Here is a 21,128-nt window from a genome sequence, read left to right as displayed (position 1 = left end):
AGCTTGGTGACCACAATTTATTTTATGAAAAACACACAGAAAGCTCAGTGCTGTTTAACGTGTTTCTATGTAAATTAATCTAATGAAACTTGCGATCTGAAAGACAGAAGATAAGGCAGATTGAGTGGTCAAACCCCAGAGTGATGTACCATGATAAATAATATTGTCTCTGAAGATGCCAGTGTCCTGGATGCATCATTAACAAGCTGCAGGTGTTGAAGGATCCATTGCAGTGCTGCCCTTTGAATGAAGGAAAACTACAAGGGTGCAAAAACTACAGGGATGCTGGGGATGGACTCTTCATCAGGGACTGTAGTGACAGGACAAAGGGTAATGGGTTCAAACTTAAACAGGGGAAGTTTAGATTGGATATAAGGAAGAAATTCTTTACTGAGAGGGTGATGAGGCACTGGAATGGGTTGCCCAGGGAGGTTGTGAATGCTCCATCCCTGGCGGTGTTCAAGGCCAGGTTGGACAGAGCCTTGGGTGGCCTGGTTTAGTGTGAGGTGTCCCTGCCCATGGCAGGGGGGTTGGAACTAGATGATCTTAAGGTCCTTTCCAACCCTAACTATTCTATGATTCTATGATTCTATTTAATCATCTTCTGAAGATGATTATAACCTTATGGAGCCAATTTGAGTGCCCTGGTCAAAACCTTTGAAAACATGTTGACAAGAACACATGATCTTTGGAATCCTTACAAAAATCACTGACTTACACAAGCTTCATTATTATCTTTGGTTTTCTAATGCACCTTAATGCAAGTTTGGAAGCAAGGGAGAGTGATCATTGTTTTGTTTGCTTTCTCCACATTTGGGAAACAAACTTGAAGTCATCAAAGACCTGCCTGAGCCTTCTTTTCTCCAGGTTGAGCAGTCACAACTCTTTCAGGCGCTCCAATAAGTCAGATGCTCCAACCCTTAGTTATCTTCATGGCCCTCCCCTAGATTGACTTTTGTATATCCATATCTCCCTTGTACTGAGGAGTCCAGAACTGGACCTAGCAGTCCAGGTGCATCTCACTAGTGCTAGAGGGGGAAGGATTACCTCCTTTGACATGCTAGAATTAATTAGTTATCTGCTTCGGTTGATACACCGGAGGGAAAGGATGACATCCAAGAGGGACCTTGACACGCCTGGGAGGTGTCAGACTCATGAAGTTCAACCAAGCAAAATGCAAGGTCCTTTATCTGGGTAGGGGCAATCCCAGGCACAGCTACAGGTTGGGCAGAGAAGAGATTCAGAGCAGCCCTGCAGAGAAGGACTTGGGGGCGTTGGTCGATGAGAAAATGAACATGAGCCGGCTTCAGTGTGCGCTCACAGCCCAGAAAGCCAACCGTATCCTGGGCTGCATCAAGAGGAGCGTGACCAGCAGGTCGAAGGAGGTGATCCTGCCCCTCTACTCTGCTCTCGTGAGACCTCACTTGGAGTATTGTGTGCAGTTCTGGTGTCCTCAACACAAAAAGGACATGAAACTGTTGGAACAAGTCCAGAGGAGGGCCACGAGGATGATGAGGGGACTGGAGCACCTCCTGTATGAAGACAGGCTGAGAAAGTTGGGGCTGTTCAGCCCAGAGAAGAGAAGGCTGTGTGGAGACCTCATAGCAGCCTTTCAGTATCTGAAGGGGCTGGGGAGGGACTCTTCATTAGGGACTGTAGTGGTAGGACAAGGGGTTCAAACTTGAACAGGGGAAGTTTAGATTGGATATAAGGAAGAAGTTCTTTACTGAGAGGGTGGTGAGGCACTGGAATGGGTTGCCCAGGGAAGCTGTAAATGCAGTTGTTCAAGGCCAGGCTGGACAGAGCCTTGGGCAACATGGTCTAATGTGAGGCATCCCTGCTCATGGCAGGGGGGCTGGAACTTTAAGATTCTTTTCAAACATAACTATTCTATGACTTTATGATTATACTACAGACAGAACAGAGAGTTCTGCTGTTACTTAACCTACTAATATGCCTTTTGATTTACTTAAGGCCAGAATTGCTCATGAGGGATTGAAGACATCTGAACTAGAAAATGAGCCTTTCAGTCATTCAGTCTTGGCTCTAGATGAGAAATTAGTCTGAAGGTTGTTCACTGAGAACATCTTTCTCATTCCCCAGAGTTTCATTTATAAGAACCAAGAATATTAGCGCCTTTTCAGAAACTGTCTAGATGGTATTTAGCCAGAAATTAAACCACTTTCTGTTTCCAAACCATTCTATTCAGTTTGGGGGGTGGGGTTAAGTAGTGGTTTTGCGTGAACCATACCTGGAGGGTAGGTTAGCAGAGTATTACCCCCTCTGTTAGCACTGGTCTCTTGTTGTCATGTCCCATCATAAAAAAGATAGTCCAGTGAAATGTCAGTTTTGCTTTGCCCCACGTACAAGATACAGAAATCAGCTGTGTAAGAACATGGTGATGTATACCCTACATTATTTGAAGTCTCCTTCTTCATGACATATCTAAAAACAAATGGGAAGGGGATTTCCCTAGCACAGATGTGTAAAAGCACACAGTCGCTGTTTAGGTAGCAGTTATGTCTAACCCAGAGCCTATAAATCCAGTAACTATCAAAAATATAAAAGCACAGTTTAGTTTGTACCTCCTGGACAAGAACTGTGACCTGAGTTCTTAAACTAGCTGACTTTTTTAGAGGTTTCCTCCAGCTTGCTGTGGCTAACATGCCTTTTCTGGATTTACTCAATTCATTCTTCCTTGGCTGGGGGTATGAGGGACCAGCAGGGGAGGTCATTCAAGGCCTTCTGCACTTAGTGGTCAGGAAGGATCCTGGCTCCTTAAGTTGCAGTACATCTTGTGTAGGTATTTACTGGTTTCTTCTATATGCCATTGGTTTTCCATCACAGCCTAGAGAATTAACCTTAGAAATCTAGCCTCAGTTGTAATAAGAAAGATATTTTGTAAACAGATTAGGACAACGCTGACCACAAATGATAGAACAGCTTGAGACATGCAAAGCCTATCAGTGTGTAGGAGACAGATGATGATATAAAGTTTACCTCAAAGCTGAGAAATGTTCCTTCCTGACCCCTAAAAGTTATATTTCCTTGCAGAAACATGTTAGTATTGGCTTGAGAGCTTTACCAGTAATCAGCAGCAATACTTCCATGATGACATCTCTTTGCCTAGTAAGCAGTTCTACTTCTATTCCAGAAGCACTGAAATTCACTCCTTGCTACTTCATGGTGCTGGCTTTTGGTGGGATTCCTAGGCTAATTCTCTGACCTACACATAACGAAATAATATATTTGGAGATAGGCATCTCTGCTATCATGAGATCCATGGCATTCTGCTTTTAAGCCCTTCTTCATTTTAGGCTATTGCTCAACAGAGCACTGCTTCAGCCAGATTTGTCTGTGGTAGTATAAAAACATGATACTTCAAACTTGTGTTACAGCTCTATTGTTCAGTGCCAGACAGAAAGCACTGAAAAAAAATGCCCTCTCTAGTGCCAGGTCTGCAGAGACTAGCTGGAGATAAAGGAGCTGGCCTGCCAGTTGAAGAAGTTTTGACAGTTATAAACTATATCTTGGCTTTTCACATTCTGTCTCTTCTGAGTGACCCACTTGTTTCTTGGGCCATGTGGTATGTGAGTGTTGGCAGAAGCAAGGAGAGTGACTGTACACTCATGATTTCCTTTGAAGAGGGAGTTGCAAACACTGTGAAGAAAGAATAAGGTATTGTGCAGATATCAGAAAATAAAGTCAAGGTTGTTGGGAAGACTAAAATGTACCAATCATGGTCTGATTGCATCTTATAGAACAGATATTTCCTAGCTGCCCAACGCAATCGATAAGGAAGATAACAGCCTAACAGCCTAAAAGCCTAAGCCTTCTACCTCTCAGCTATTTGCACTGTAAGACTCTTTGGGCTTGGGGAATTACTAGGCAGTGAAAGGCCAGCTTGGGATGCCAATTAACTGTGATTTGGTCTGCCAGTTTTGTGGAGGTGAATCCAAGCCATAATTCTGCAGCTGACGTAACTGTGTGGATACAAACAGGTCTTCACAAAGACTCTTCCAGCACAAGGGAAGATGATGCTGCATTCAAGGATTGACCTGAGGGCTCAGCCTTGCCTGTTGATACTGTCATGACAACCTGCATTAATCAGGATGCCAGGTACATGGTTCAGCCACCAGCAGATGAGAGCAAGGTGTCAGGCCACCCTACATGTCTGGAAGGGAAGTCAGTTGTGTTACTTACAGCATTAGGTCTGAAAAGCACATCAAACCACTGCTTACAGCACCTTAGAGAGCTGAGCAGACTGTTTCATATGCAATTTTTTTAGTGCAATTTATTGAACCTTCACATTTAATGAGATCTGTTTAGGTTCCAAGTCCTTAATAATCCAAGGCTCTTTACACAGATATCTTTTTAAATTTCCACCACAAAGAGTTTATTCACTGACAGTTTTAAGCAGACTGATAGGTGAGCAGCACACTCTGGGTGATTGTCTGTCTTGTAATCTGACACATAAATGAACTCTTCTGTATGTAAGGAGATATATATATATATATATCAGATTGCTCTTGACAGAACATTATTCTGAAGTTCTTCGGTAAATACGATAAGCACCAGCTGCTCACTACATTCACCACACTCTTGTCTTAAGAATTAGCATACTGTTAAATGAGTGTTGTAAATAATCATTTCAGAGCTTTGGGGACATTTTATTTGTTCTGTCACATATACCAGCTTGGCAATATTCATGCATAAGACAGATGTTTATCCATGACAGTTTACATAGAGCTACTGACTTTTGCAGTATTGAGAAACAAAATGCATTCATGAGAGAATAGTAAGCTTTGATATTTCCTTTCCTCTCCCCTCCCTAAGCCTTTCAAGGAAGATGGCTTCCTGTTATAAAATGCTCATTGAAGCCCTGGTTTTGAGGCAATTAAGACCACTCCCAAACCAGCTGAAAGGAATTGCTAATCATAGACCCAGGCTACTCACAAAGACAGTAACATCTTGTGTGAAAACAACTGAGGAAAGAAACATTCTTAAGACAGCAAGGATACTCTGGTGTGATAGGAAAGAACTTCATGTGGTCTCTAGAAATTTAAGTATCTCAAAGGTGCTCAAAATCTTTGTTTCAAAAAAGAGTTTGAAAATAGAACAGTGATGCTCTTTTCTCACATCCTTAGAAAACCTCTTGATCTTTAAGTAAATACATGAGGAGGACATGGACATCTTTTCTAGGAAAAAAGAATATATGAAACAATTTACACACATGCTGTTAGGTTTCTTTTTCTTCATTTAGATTGGATATTAGGAAAAATTTCTTCCCAGAGTTGGTAATCAGGTATTGGAACAGGCCTCCCAGGAAAGCAGTGGAATCACTGTCCCTGGAAGTGTTCAATAATTGTGTAGATAAGGCCCTCCGTGATGAGGTGTTCTTAGCAGTCCTGGAGCAATTGTTGAACTTGATGATCTTAAAGGTCTTTTCCAACCTAGCTGTTTTCTAAAGAAGAAAAAAAAATCAGAAATTAAAATATTCAAAGGCAGTAAAAGTTAAGTGTGGTGTCCTTGAGAAATGTCATTAACTTAAACACCCAGTAAGGTTTATTGGCAAGTTTTACCAAACTCCTGATTCCGGTGCAGGATATTTGTAAACCAAATCACCAGAATTCATTATGTTTTCCCAACTTGAAGAGCGCAGATGAGAAGTTAATATGGTTATTTCTTGAGGAAGCCTTTGTCATCACCACTTAAAACTGTAGGATTGGATTCTAATAAAAAGTGTCATTCAGTGACAACCACTATATAAAATATTGTCTTCCCCATGTCATAAAATGAAATCCCTTGAATTTTCAACAGTATTAAAAGTGTACTTTGTGTGTAGTCTTGGACTTACAGTGTTTTGGACTCAGAGTACTGTGTACTACACATCACTTTGTATGACCATTTTCAATTCATGACACATTTATGAGTCTTTCCATTCAGAAAACTGAAATATTGAAAAAAATCTTACTATGTAAAATGCTTTGGCAGTTAGAAATGGAAGTAGATGAACTAACAACTGACAACATATAATGGTAATATTAGTAACACAATATAATAAAAATTGCTCTAGGACTAAAGAACATCTACCATAGTATTTCTCAGCAGTAAATTTTTGTCTAACAGCTGTAGAAATATAAACATAAATTTCATTTAGAAAAGGAAAACATTCAGATCCATCCATGAATTCTATCTTCTTGAAATAGCACTTTTTCAGAAAAATTAAAATAATATGCCAATTTTCAGTGACTACACCAAACTACATAAATAAGTAGTTAGATTCATTCAGTAAAATCCTAACATTATTTAACTCAGTATGAATTTTGACAGTGACATAAAATCAAGTATTTTTTCACTGTTATTCAGAAAGATCCTTTCTGTTGCTTGCATGTTATAAGAATTCTTGAGTGAGTAACATCAGGTTATTTTGACACTGAAATATCATATAAAAACAGAAAAAATTAAAACTTTAAAATTGAGAAAAAAAAATACTAACACAAAAGTTTTTTAAATATTTTATCAGTATTAAAAAATGTGAAAACTTTGTGTTAGTGTTTCCTTACATCCATTTAAAAGATTTAATTTAATTTAAGATTTCCTATTCCACAGTATCTGGCTCTCCAGAGTGTCAAATCTCCCCAAAATATCTTAAAAAGTCATGGAAGTATTCATCAGACCAAGCATGAAATCCTAGTTACTGTACAGGGAAAACCTAAAAATGATTCCATTTTCCATTACCAATGCTTCAAAACTTTCTGGGTTTTTTAAAGCTTTAGTGCTGATTTACCACACAGTGAGATGCTGATTTAATAAGCTTGATTTAATTTCAACTGCTTAAAATACTTATCATGAAAGACTTTTGGGTTTTACCAAGGGAAGGAATTCACAGAGGGAGCTATAAGAATGTAAGACTGTCATTTTTCTCTCTCTCATTTATGGTGGCTTTGAATTAGGAGAGCTAATAGTTTTAAAAGACTTTGATCATAGCATAATAGAGTTTAAAAAAATGGGAGAAATACGACTTTAAACTTTCTGCAGAATGATGCCAGGACCAAAGGGCAAATGGTGTCACTTTAAATATCAGATATCTTGTGCGTTACTTCTACCCTTTCAGCTCTCTTTGCTGTAACTGGGCCCAGTTCTGCTAAGAAATATTTTCATTTGCCCCTCAACTTTTACACTGTCAAGAGAATTGTTAATATCATCATCTAAAGCTTTTGGTTTTGTTTAACAATGAGTACAACATTTTACAGTTTTAGGATAAATGAATACATACAAATACATTAAATGTAACTTTTAGAAGCTTGAAGCAAACTGCCATTTTTACCTGAAAAATACCTTTTTGACAGGGTAGACTTTTTCTCTCATTCAGTTTTTCCTGAATGATGCTGAATCTTATGTTTCACCAACAGCTTTTCCTATTTTGGTTTAGCCCTAGTTTTAATTCACTTATCACAAGTGTTGCCATCACTATTGTTTATAATATATATACACATATCTTCCATTAAAATATTTCTACGTTGAAGTAAGCTGGTTCGTTAACTTCACTCTCTGATAGTTTAGTCACAGCTGACTTTTTACTTTAAACTCACTAATAAAAAAATTAATAAAAAAAACCCAAATCCATTAATTGGGCAGAATCCAGTATCAGCTTCCTTCATTTTATAAACATCTCCTAAGTTATTAAAAATGTCTGTGACTCCTTCATAGCACCAGTCCTTCATATAGAATAGAATAGAATGGAACAGAATGGAAATGTTGGAAAGGACTTACGACAATCGTTTAGTACAACTGCCTGGTCTTGTCATGGTTTGAACTTTTTTATCTCTCCAGTTTTGATAATTTAAGAGAAGATTTAGATCTTCTCTTCTTCAAAACCTTTATTCAGGCTGATCATGTCATCCCTGTGCCATTCCAACAGCAATATGACAGTATTATTTGTCTCATGCAGATTTTGCTATAGTTACCACTGTCGATATGACTCTTTAGTCCCTCTTTTCCGATGTCCATCTACCAGCAAGCCATTGTAACTGTAATCTTTTACACTCTCCAGCACATCACTTTTTTTGTCCCTGGACCTTGGACCTTGTCACTTACCCACTTTCGTCATATTAACCTTTTTATGCATCTGATAACCGTACTTGTGATTTTTTAAATTTGTTTCTATTTCTCCTCTTGTTTCTCCTTTGAAAACTCTTCATTCTTACATTCCATTTTCCCCCTGTAAGCCTGACTCTTCATCTTTATTCCCCAGTTCTCACAGTCATGCCCCTCCATGGTCCTTCTCTTCATCGAGTCAAGCATCTGTATTTTTAGTCCTCCTGCTGAACAGATTATAATCTTTGCTGTCACCCTCTTCTGCTCATTTTCTCTGTTATATCTCCAGATTCCTCCATTGCTCTCACTATCATCCATGGCTACACCTCTTCTTCTAAGATCTTGTTCGTGAGTTCAGTCAACAATGCTGCATACATGTGAAATGTGATCTTTATTGCCTTTACATCCAACATCGAACCATCTCAGTTGTCTCCTCCAATATCCAGGACTTCATTAATCATCACAGTATTTTTTTTTCAAAGTATTTCTTTTAAGCAAAAAGGTGAGATTTCACTTAAATTCCCTAATTTGGGTTTTCCACAGATGCGTTGTCTGGTCCCTAAACTCTTCAGTCATTTACAGTGTTAAATTCAGCTTTGTGCCTAGATCAATTTGGATTCTCAGGCCCCCAGAATGACTATTCCTGACCAGAACAATAGTCCACCAAATCTGACATGGTACTATGCTGCTTGGCTTTCTGCAAAGCATCTTTATTCAGCTTTTAGGAGGTTGCACACAAAGAAATTCAATTTCTGAAAAGATTAGGAGAAAAAAATAGTCTCCCTATAACCTCAAGCTTGATGCTTTTGCAGGATTACAATGCTATGCATTTTTCCACCTTAGAAAAGCCAAATTAGTGTTGAAATTCAGGGTTTAGAAACATAGTTTCTAAAAGACATTGTCAGGAAGTTTTTAACATTTCTCAGATGGAGGTTTGTTTCATGATGCATAAAGCAGATTTATTGCTGGAAGAATAGAAAGTGGTACAGGGCCTGTAGCTCAAAGGTTAAGTCAGGAACCTCTAAAGATGTGCCATTACAGTACCCCCTGTTCACCACTCCATTAGTTGTTTGATTGTTTTAGCTAACTGGAGAGGACACATGACTAGCTGTTTTTAGTAAATCGGTCCACACCACAGGATCTCAGACAGAAATGTAACCTTTTAACTCATCCACTGACTTTGAATAATAAAGAAATCTCTTAATTCCTTTAACCTGCACCTAACTTTTTAGTACATTAAACTTGACGCCCTCTAAGCAGCACCTGTGCATGCAATACAAATCTTTTTGTAGCTCCTTAGGATGTTCTGAAGGTGAATGTCTACGCTTCCGCAATTTTTTACTTCTTTCAGCTTACTCTTAACACATGTCAGTTCTCAATTTGCTTGAAAGGTCCTCCTTGAGACAAAGACAATCTCTACTTATTTTCCAAGGCTACTGCTTGTCTAAAGATTTTCATCTATCTGTATGCTGCCATGGCTTTGCAGCTCTCCATAGCATGCTGGACCAGTAGGGTTTATGGTCAAGAGTCTGCCTACAGCTTGCTTTGCAGCTGTAAAGAACTTGCTCTCTTGTACTCTGTTTTCCCTGTAACTCTTGCTACCATCAAGAAAGACTGATTATTTACACAAAAATTACCCTATTCATGCAACTTCATGGAGACTGTTGGTGTTTTTCTTTCTGCATGTTTCCTCATATAGACAAGTACTTCCAGTGGTCTGGAAGTCTGTTTTAATGTGTCTTAGAAGATTCATCATGTGTTAAAAACCACAGAACCTGGGTTATTTGGCTGTTAGCTGAACATCCTTTGAATTCAGTGGTTTGGGGAACCAAAGCAGACAAAAACAAGTCAGGGTGTCCAAGCATCTTCTATAGTGACATGTATAGCTGGGGCACTGTCACAGATCACTTGTGGAGTCACTGAAGGTGTAACATCATCCCCACTCAAAGCAAACAAACATATTTCCCTAGAATAAAACTTTTTGCAGCAGACAGTTGTAAAAGTAGGACAGATAAAATAAAAAGGTTAACTTTATTTAAAAAAATAACAAATAAAAGCTCTCTCAGTAAATGAGGTACTAAGATTGTTTGTAAATATACAGACAGTTTTTAGATTGCAGAGTGCCTCATAGCAGCTCCATTTTGTCTTTGGAAAAGTATCTCACACATTTTGTAGCACTATCAATAATGAACAATATTTGGTAAAATCAAGCAAGCTGGGAAACACTTTGGTATTGATACTGTGAGTTAGTGCATTATCCAAACACATTCACAGGTTGTAAATCCCCCTGATCTCTCTGCAGAATCAAAAAGCTGATTGGACTTCAAAGACCCTAAAAATTTTAGCTAATCATTTAACAGACTTCTTACAATTTTAATGAAAAATATATTTTAACACAATTACAGCTTAATTACTTCACCCTCTGCATACTCTGTTATATGATAGCTATCATATCTTATTATTTCCTTTCTATTTGCATTTAATAAAAAAAAGATATTGGGCCAATGTAATTGCTAGAATAAACCTATCTACAGAGGAGTAACACAGCTGAGCTTTTATGATGCATCTATTGGGGCATCACTAGCTTAAATTGGGAAAATTTGTACTTTGGAAGAAATCCAGGAATTTTAGTGGAAATAAGACCCACTCAAATACCTCTACATTTTCACCAAAAAGCTTCAGTGCAGCAGATCTAAACTTCCACTTGAACCAATGAACCCTTGTGTACTGCAATGGGAAAGCAGCACAGTAGACCATTTAGGACCTGAAAAATTAAGCTGACTTAGCTGTTGTGACCATGTAGCAAAAATTTAAATTACAACTACTGGAATGCAATCTGGTATCCACAAACATTTCAGTCGTACAGTGTCTTGAGAGTATTGTTGGTCAGTGATTCCCTGTGAAATATAGAATCATAGAATAGTTAGGGTTGGAAAGGACCTTAAGATCATCTAGTTCCAACCCGCCTGCCATGGGCAGGGACACCTCACACTAAACCAGGCCACCCAAGGCCTCATCCAACCTGGCCTTGAACACCACCAAGGATGGAGCATTCACAACTTCTCTGGGCAACCCATGCCAGTGCCTCACCACCCTCACAGTAAAGAATTTCTTCCTTATATCCAATCTAAACTTCCCCTGTTTAAGTTTGAACCCGTTACCCCTTGTCCTGTCACTACAGTCCCTGATGAATAGTCCCTCCCCAGCATCCTTGTAGGCCCCCTTCAGATACTGGAAGGCTGCTAGGAGGTCTCCACACAGCCTTCTCTTCTCCAGGTTGAACAGCCCCAACTTTCTCAGCCTGTCTCCATACGGGAGGTGCTCCAGTCCCCTGATCATCCTCGTGGCCCTCCTCTGGACTTGTTCCAACAGTTTCATGTCCTTTTTATCTTGAGGACACCAGAACTGCACACAATACTCCAAGTGAGGTCTCACAAGAGCAGAGTAGAGGGGCAGGATCACCTCCTTCGACCTGCTGGTCACGCTCCTCTTGATGCAGCCCAGGATACAGTTGGCTTTCTGGGCTGTGAGTGCACACTGAAGCCGGCTCATGTTCATTTTCTCATAGACCAACACCCCCAAGTCCTTCTCTGCAGGGCTGCTCTGAATCTCTTCTCTGCCCAACCTGTAGCTGTGCCTGGGATTGCTCTGACCCAGGTGTAGGACCTTGCACTTGGCATGGTTAAACTTCATGAGGTTGGCATCAGCCCACCTCACAAGCGTGTCCAGGTCCCTCTGGATGGCATCCCTTCCCTCCATCGTATCAACCGAACCACACAGCTTGGTGTCATCAGCAAACTTGCTGAGGGCGCACTCAATCCCACTGTCCATGTCACCGACAAAGATGTTGAACAAGACCGGTCCCAACACCGATCCCTGAGGGACACCACTTGTTACTGGTCTCCAGCTGGACATCAAGCCATTGACCACAACTCTTTGTGTGCGGCCATCCAGCCAGTTCTTTATCCACCGAGTGGTCCACCCATCAAATTGATGTCTCTCCAATTTAGAGACAAGGATGTCATGTGGGACAGTGTCGAACGCTTGGCACAAATCCAGGTAGATGATGTCAACTGCTCTGCCCCTGTCCATCAGTTCTGTAGCCCCATCATAGAAGGCCACCAAATTGGTCAGGCAGGATTTCCCCTTAGTGAAGCCATGCTGGCTGTCACCAACCACCTCCTTGTTTTTCATGTGCCTTAGCATGCCTTCCAGGAGAATCTGCTCCAAGAGTTTGCCAGGCACAGAGGTGAGACTGACTGGTCTGTAATTTCCCGGGTCATCCATTTTCCCCTTCTTGAAAATGGGGGTTATATTTCCCTTTTTCCAGTCGTCGGGAACTTCACCTGACTGCCATGATTTTTCAAATATGATGGCCAGTGGCTTAGCAACTTCATTCACCAGCTCCTTCAGGACCCGTGGATGGATTCCGTCAGGTCCCATGGACTTGTGTACATTTAGGTTTTTAAGATGGTCTCCAACCAGATCTTCTCCTACAGTGGGCCTAGGGTCTTCATTCTCACAGTCCCTGCGTTCACCTTCCAAGATTTGGGTGGTGCGGTCAGAGACTTTGCCAGTGAGGACCGAGGCAAAGAAGTCATTGAGACTCTCAGCCTTCTCCAAATCCTGGGTAGCCAGTTCTCCCAATAGCTTCTGAAGGGGGCCTACGTTGTCCCTACTCTGTCTTTTATTCGCTACGTACCTATAGAATCCCTTCCTGTTATCCTTAACATCCCTAGCCAAGTTCAATTCTAACTGGGCCTTAGCCTTCCTCACCTGGTCCCCAGCTTCCCAAACAAAATCCCTGTATTCTTCCCAGGCCGCCTGTCCCTGCTTCCACTTTCTATAAGCCTCTTTTTTCCTTTGAATTTTCCTGAGCAGCTCCTTATCCATCCAAGGAGGTCTCCTGGCCCTCCTGCTGCACTTCCTTCTAGTTGGGATGCAACACTCCTGAGCTTGTAGCAGGTGATCCTTGAATAACAACCAAGAGTCTTGGACCCCCTGCCCTCTAGGGCTGTGTCCCATGGAACCTTACTAAGCAGGCTCCTGAAGAGGCCAAAGTCTGCTCTCTTGAAGTCCAGGGCAGTGAGCTTGCTGCACGCTCTTCTCACTGTCCCAAGGATCTCGAATTCGACCATCTCATGGTCACTGCAACCAAGGCTGCCCTGGAGCGTCACATTTCCAACGAGCCCTTCCCTGTTGGTGAGCACGAGGTCAAGCATGGCATCTCTCCTTGTCGGCTCCTCTATTACTTGCAGAAGGAAGTTGTTTTCCACACAATCGAGGAACCTCCTGGATTCCTTGTGCCAGGCCGTACCTTCACTCCAACAGACATCAGGGTGGTTGAAGTCCCCCATGAGAACAAGGGCCTGTGAGCGTGAGGCTGTTCCTATCTGCCTATAGAGCACTTCATTCACAGATTCCTCTTGATCAGGCGGTCTGTAAAAGATCCCCACAGTAATGTCCCCCATCGTTGCTCTCCCTTTAACCTTGACCCACAAACTCTCTGTTGACTGCTCACCCGTCTCCAGAGTTCCATACTCTTCAGCCTATCCCTAACATAAATAGAAACTCTCCCTCCCCGCCTGCCAGGCCTGTCTTTTCTAAAGAGCCTGTAACCTTCCATTCCAACACTCCAGTCGTAGGAGCCATCCCACCATGTTTCTGTGATGCCTACTGTAGCATACTCCCATAGTCGTGCACACATCTCTAATTCCTCTTGTTTGTTCCCCATGCTATGAGCGTTTGTATAGAGGCATCTGAGCCGAGCTCCAAATGAAGCCGGCTCATTGGCTGGAGTGGCTGGAATATCTCTGCATCGCTCCGAGCATTTATTGTAGGTGCTGGCAACTGACTGGGTGTGTTGGGATGGAACGATGCCCCCCTCCCCCAACACATCTAGTTTAAAGAAACCTTGACCAGCCTGGCAAGCCTGCTACCAAAACCACTCTTCCCCTTCTTTGTTAGATCAGCTCTACCAGCCCCCAGTAGACCTGGCCTACTAACTTGGGTCCCGTATTCAAAACACCCAAACCCCTGGCTATGGCACCATCCTTTTAACCATTTATTAACTTGGCCAATCCTCCTAGCTTTTTGAAGGTCTCCCCCTGTATCCTGGAGAATTGATGAAAAGACAATCTGAGCTCCAGAGCCCCTAACCACCTCTCCCAGGGCTCTGTAGTCCTTCTTTATGTTCTCCAGCCTACTGCTATCAACATCACTAGCACCCACATGGATCACCAGCAGTGGGTAATAGTCCGTGGGTCTCACTAGAGCAGGCAAATATGTTTTTACCTGTGGTGGTTCTCAAACTTTCTGATATTTTCACTAGAATAAATAAGATGAAACAAATTTTCAACTACTTGACAGTGAATCTGTACTGGCTTTTGATGTGCATTTTCTCAAGGCACTGACATTCCCTCTGGGCCCTGGCTCAAAAAACACAGAACAGTCTTACCTCTGATCTAGCAGTATCATATATCCTGCCATTCATGCAGCTGCAGATGTGCCAGCAGAGAAACACTCTCCAATGGCCACCTGGATTACACCCCTCTGGAGACAAGGTAGCAACAAAGATACAAATTAATGATGAAATTGCCAGAAAAGAAGCATTTTCAAAGAAATCTTAAGAAGATGGCAGGAATGGTTTAAGCACAAAACAGCAGAGTGAACTGTTCTCTTTCATGAATGTCTTAAGTGTGCTGTTTTGATAGAAAATATAAAATGGAAAGTTTCACTATTTCTTAATCTTCTTCCTTGCAGAAATACTAGCATTTTCTATCAGAAAGCAAAATCTAATTTTCATTCTGCAGTAGTCATCGCTAAGTTTGCAAGGATGATTTTGTTTGCAGTACTAAAGTCTTAATGTTGATGACTTCCCTAACTTGAAGGGGCAAAGGACTTTGGTTTTGAGTATTTTTGCTTGTCTCCTTGACATTAATTTCACATTCCCAAACTCATTTCATGATTTTGCAGATAGAGCAGTATTAGCTGTTTTCACTTCCAAGCACACTCACCTTTTACATCTTGCTTATGTTGCCTTTCTAGTTTCAGCCTTAGAGCTTCATGCCTTCCTTGTAAAGTTTTCCCTACAACTTTGTGGAGTTTCTAAAGATTTGCAAAAGACCAGGCTCACTGTTATTTCAAAAGAAAATGCCCTTTTCTGTCCATTATGCAGTAAAATCTCTTTGCATTCTTCAGTGTTCTTTGTAACGTTATTTAATCAGTCCATTATCCAGAACATAACGTTGCTTCAGTCATCTTTTTCAAACATGCTAAGTGTGGTTCAGCACCAGCAGGATGAAAAAGATGCATGAATCTTTAATCTCTGTATTACAACTCATTTGCCACCCTTTTGTTCCTTCTTTTCTTTTGAGTTAAAACCATTGCTCTGTGTACTCTTAATCAAGAAGCAAACAAGTATGACATACCCAGCATCAGTTTCACTTGAAAAATTTTCACTTTGCATTGACTTTTCTACTCAGAAATGAAATGGGTCACCTGGTCTTTAATAAAACTTGCCTGCAGCTCATCAATCTGTTAAGTTTAAGATTAATCAACACATATTTACTTCAAACAACAGTGGAGGCTGGATTTTTAAAACCACTCAGCAGCAGTCCCCTCCTTGTTCTCATTGAAATGTATTGGCTCCTGCTGCTGATTTCAATGAGCTGAAAAAGCCATTTTAGAAATCCCAGTCTCTATGCTTTACTGCTGAGGTTAAGAGCATCCTCATACAATGACCTGGGTGACTTCAATATCCAGAACTCTGAAGCTTATAGTCATTTCTTTTCCATACAGAAGTAGGGTTGATATCTTCTGAAAAAGGCTTTCAGATTATTTCCCAAATTTCACCATAAACCGCAGAATCCAGTGAAATGTGAGAGTATGAACACTTCTGCTACCCATTTAACCGATATTTTGAGCAGTCTTCAGTTTTGATACCTCAACAATTGCTGTTTCAGTGCTTGCTACAGCAAAAAGTACAACCTCTGCCAAAAAGAAGTCAAAGCATTTTGATAACTCTTGTCATCAGATATGGCTCAAAACTTCCAATCTGCCATAGCATTGTCTTTAAGATTAATATTATGTAAGAATCAAAAGATACAGGAAACAGGAACATTTGACATACTTAAAACATTTCACAGGTTTATATTTTGCTTTTAAAACCATGTCCTTCCTTTTACCTCTAGGTAGGCATACTTGTACTGGCCAACCCCAAAAAATTAAAATCAGTTAGGCCTATTAAGGAGTCCTGAGAGTAGCTAAAAGACCAAGATATATTTTTCTTTGCACCTGTCTTTTGGTGTGAGAGCCATTTAGATGGACATATCAAAGATTTTGTCTCATAAATTGAAAAATTGGTTGTTTAAAAAAAAAATCTGAGATCTTTATCTTGGCACAAAACTCCAGCATCTGAAATTTTAGAATATAAGAATTGTATGAAAAGAGGAAGTTGGAATATGGTATCACACAATTTCCAAAACCTCTTTAACCTGCTATGTCATTATCTTTCTATCATTCTTCTGTCTTCTATGTTAGAAACTATTAGAAGTTGCTGTCTGTGAGTTTTCATAGTTCAGTTCTTCACCCACCACCACCACCACCACCCCCAACTCTCTCTCCCCAAGAGAAGAAGCTGTTTCTAAATGCAGAACCCAGTTCTTCATTCACAGCCATAAATATAATAGACATGATGCTCTCCTAAGGGGCGATGCAATGAGACTTCATTACTGACATCTCCAAGGCTGTTTCCAGGGACCAACAGCATTCAGTTCCAGCTCAGGTTTTCCTATATGGCTGCCAGTAAATATTGTTCAGGAATTATACTGAATTCCTTGGGGTTACCTGTGGAAAAATGCAATCTGGTCCATTGCTGCTGGCTCCCTCATTAATAGCCATCAATCTTAATGCTTACAACTGCCCTTATTTTCCTGCTGATAGAGCCTTGGCAATGCTGCCACTTCTAAGGCTTTCCTGACAGCATTCATTAGCAGATAATTTGCTGGTTGCTGTAAAGGACCATGTTGTGTTCTGTGGTTTAAAGGTCTCTTAACATACACCTGTTGTGGTTAATTGAATTCTACTAATCCTTGCTGTAGCTACTTCCATTAAAGGACGCTTGTAGTCTTTTAAAGAAACAATTAAAACACACCCTTTTGCAATTGCAGAGTAATGAAATCAGCCAGCTTTTTATCTGGCTATGCCTAGTCTCAGCTCTGGGAGTTGCACACAGTGAAAGTCTTTCTTTTGCTATGAGGTTTCCAGCAGGTTGGGTTTTTTTTTTTTACTTTGTTTTTACTGCAACTGTTCATTATTTAAGATTAAGTTTCAGAATTACAGCATGCCAGCTTCTCAGTCTGACATTGACTGTTCATATCCTTTGTGTGCAGTGCAAACTGTATTCTAAGCAATGTTTTATAGCATTTTTATTAAAGAACCGTCATCATCTTTGGGAAAAAAAAAAAATCAGGAAATTTTAGCAGTGTCTTTGGTTGATGCCTATTCATAATACAGATTAGTCTAGACTTTGAATATTAGTATTTTTGTTACATTAATAGAAATCTGTGTGTTGGATTTCTTGCAGTCATTCCACAATACCGCATGGATTCATTGTGGTTCACTGCATACAGGGTGACGAATTTTTATCTGACACAGCTGAATTAGCCAGGCAAATCTACTCTTGCAAATACAAATGCAGTGCTAGGTATGTGAAAAACAAGCCCTTTCTGATTTTTGAAGCCACTAAAGTGGGTCTCTGTCACAGCCACTCTTATTTAAAAATATATTTCAATTTACTTTTATAAAGCTATAAAGATACTAATGCCTGATGCAGTCAAAGCTTCCCCATTGCCTCGAGAACAGAGGATTTCAGCCTCAGGGGACTAAATTTGGTTTGAGCGCCCAAGTGAGTTTAAATGTAACTATTACTGTAAGAAATTTTTTAAACCTGCCTTCCAATCCCCCCCGCTCCTTTATGTAATAGTTCCCTTTCTCATGGTCATAAGTTCTTGCCTGTGTGAATGATGCAAGCAGTGCAAAAAAAAAATCAGTGAAACTTGTGAGCTGCTCTCTGGTGCTATGGTGGTCCAGTCAGAGCTATTCCCAAGACAGGTCTTACAAAATCTGCACTTGTCAACCAAACCTGGAGAGAAATGCTCAAGATCATGCAAGGAAGATACAAAAGCTGATATGGAAAGCTGTACTTTGGCATGGATTCTGCTAGAAAAGTCTGGAGATGAAAGCGCCTTTTGGCCCGTTTGAGGTTTTACACTTCACTGGCATTCTTTTAAGCACTGGCAACAGCTGTGTCCAGCTGCATGGCAGGGTTAGACAATCTGCTGTCAGCTCCAGTATGAGACTACAAGGTGCAAATGATTTACGTAGAGAAATTCAAAAGGCTTCTTGCGCTCCAGTCTCTACTCTGTCCTTGCGTGTCAGAACCTCCACATATTTGCATGCAGTGACTGCTCCCACTCATCTCTCCTACCTGCTGGGTGGCTTGGGTGAGTGGGTTGAGCCTCTCACTCCCAGCAAAGAGTCAGGCACAGTTCTCGCCCTGACATGGAAATCCTGGCCACTGCTCCCCAGGGCTCAGGTGAGTAACAGTTTTATAAAGTTATGGTTTCCTGCAGTGCCGTGTATTTTAGTGGTCCCACATTTCCCAGTTTCTGACATTTTCTATCTCCCAAGTTCACTTTCAGGCTTGGAACAGGAATTAATTGCAATCCTTCTGTTAGGAGGGCAACAGTGCTTGTAAGATGCATTCAAATTCTACCCAAAAACTGCCTTCAACAGCCTCAAAAGAACAAAGTAAGGAAGCTGTGCTCTCAGAAATTCCATCACCTATTCAGAAACTACTGCAAACAAACAGTAAGGCAGATTATGCTGCCAGAATTGAGAATTGTACCATTCTATCATAGCTGAAGAACTTCAGCTTTTTGCTAGGGAAAAATGTAAGAACCTCAGGAAAAATAGAGAAGAAAAAGAGTCAGAAGGGAAAAAAGCTGAAGGAGGAGAAATTTGGCTGCAAAGGAATAAAAACTGAAAATAAGTAAAAATAAAATCCTGGCTTTGACAAGGAATTTTGAGCTAAGGAAATCATTGCTCTGACATGCCACTTTCACTGTTGCCTGCTGTCAGAACATCAAAATTCAAAAAATTATTTCCCTTCATAAGGAGACAGAGAAATCACATTTTAGGTTTGTTTCCATCTATAACTCAAAATAAATAGTCTTGTCAGGCAAGGAGCTGCTTTTTTGCTTTCTTTTTCTTCTTCACTCCTTTCTCTTACCTATGAGATTTAACTGCATATGCTCCTGTGAAGTGATGTTGGAGCACATATATTGAGCAGTCCATTTTGAGTCCTAGGGAGACAATAATAAATTCAGTACTCAAAGAGGTGAGTGAAATATCAATTTCTATTACATAAAGCACCAGAAATTCAGGGACAGCTGCTTCTGAAAAGGTCTGGTGATATCATGAAACAAAGATTTGTCACATTCCACACAAAAAATGGAACAGTTGTGCTGAGTGACTTGTGAAAGATTCAGGGTAATAATGTAATCTTTTACCGATTTGTCCCTGAAACAACTCTATTTCCTAATGACTGCCTTTTTTTTTGGTGGTGGTGGTGGTGTTGTTTTCAGTTTATGATGACATTCAGAAGATGTCATTTCCCCTTTTTAGCTTTTAATGCTGAGGCATTTGCCTTACCTTCCATGTTCTCAATTTTTCAGTCTTTTTTCCCCCTTCTTTTATAGTATGTCAGCAGTGTGACCCTTCTTTGCAGTTTCCCACTTACCACAGAGAAAGAAAGAAAGGAAAACCAGCCTCAGACCTGGAGTGGCCACTCCTGGTTAAAGAAGCCAGGCTTTCACTCTCTGTTTGGGGCAGCAGGCTGGTGTGCACCGCTGGGGTGGCAGAAAGCAGCAGCCATGAGACTTCACTGTTCCTGGACCAGGGGAGAGGCAGGTCTTTCTGCTTCTTAAACTGTGTTTTCCCTCCATGGAAGAAATCAAACAGACATAGGTATGCTTTATCAGCATTTCTCCAGATGTTAAGAGTCCATCAGCATTTATTTTTCCTCTGAATACCAGACAAGTAGCTTGTGCTCCAGGAATTATTTTTGTTTCTCTTTTTACCTCTAGACTGTCACTCTGTTTGCATTTCTACCTCTGCACTCAGAATTTCACACTTACATGTGACAAAGCCTTTCTCTAAGAATGACTAAATTACCTAATCTCCGTGGCAACTTGCCTTATGGGACTGCTAAGTAGCTGGTGCCTCAGATTACAGGGAACTGGCATGTATTACATTTCTTTCCTAGAAAAGCTAGTATCTCCCAAGCCATCCTTTTGCCAAAAAAATTCTGTAGACTCTTCAGCTTTATCCATGATGCAGCCTTTCCAATATGTTCATCTGGACACACCTGTTCTAAGCCAAAGCACTGGCAAACTTTTCTTGCCTGGAAATCAAGGAAAAATCCCGTGCTTTATTTTGTAATGTGGCTTACTCTGTTCTCTGCAGGGGCCCAATCCAGACCTAGTCACCAGTTACCTACACCCTGTAGGTGTATTTTCTAAATTAAATACCATGACCCTTCTATAAAATAGCCTCCAACAGAGAAAACAATGAGCTTCAGACCTTCATTAAACAGTGTGTGGCTAAATGCTGCTTTTTGTTCCTCAGATCATCATGTGAGGCAGCTGTTGGGTGGACAAAGCAGCAGAAACTGGATGAAAAGATGCCAGAACTGTTCGCTTTCACTCCAGGCACTCCTAAAGGACAGCTTTAATAGGCGAATGAAGCAGTGAGCTTGAACACAAGTCTGGTTTTGTCTTTTATTTAAAATTAATGCATTTTGTGATATGCCAAAACCATTCATAAAAGCATTTTTTTGTTAAAAAAAAAAAAAAAGAAAAAACCCACACAAAAAAAACTACAAAGACACAGGAACCTGAAAACATGCCTAATATTTATCTTTGTCTGAGCTGTCCTGATGCCATTTCTTCTGCAGCAGTTTTTCA

This window comes from Psittacula echo, assembly GCF_963264785.1.
Source record: "Psittacula echo genome assembly, chromosome: 4".
NCBI lineage: Eukaryota > Metazoa > Chordata > Aves > Psittaciformes > Psittacidae > Psittacula > Psittacula echo.
The sequence above is the reverse complement of the archived record's forward strand: the minus strand, read 5'-3'. Positions refer to the sequence as shown.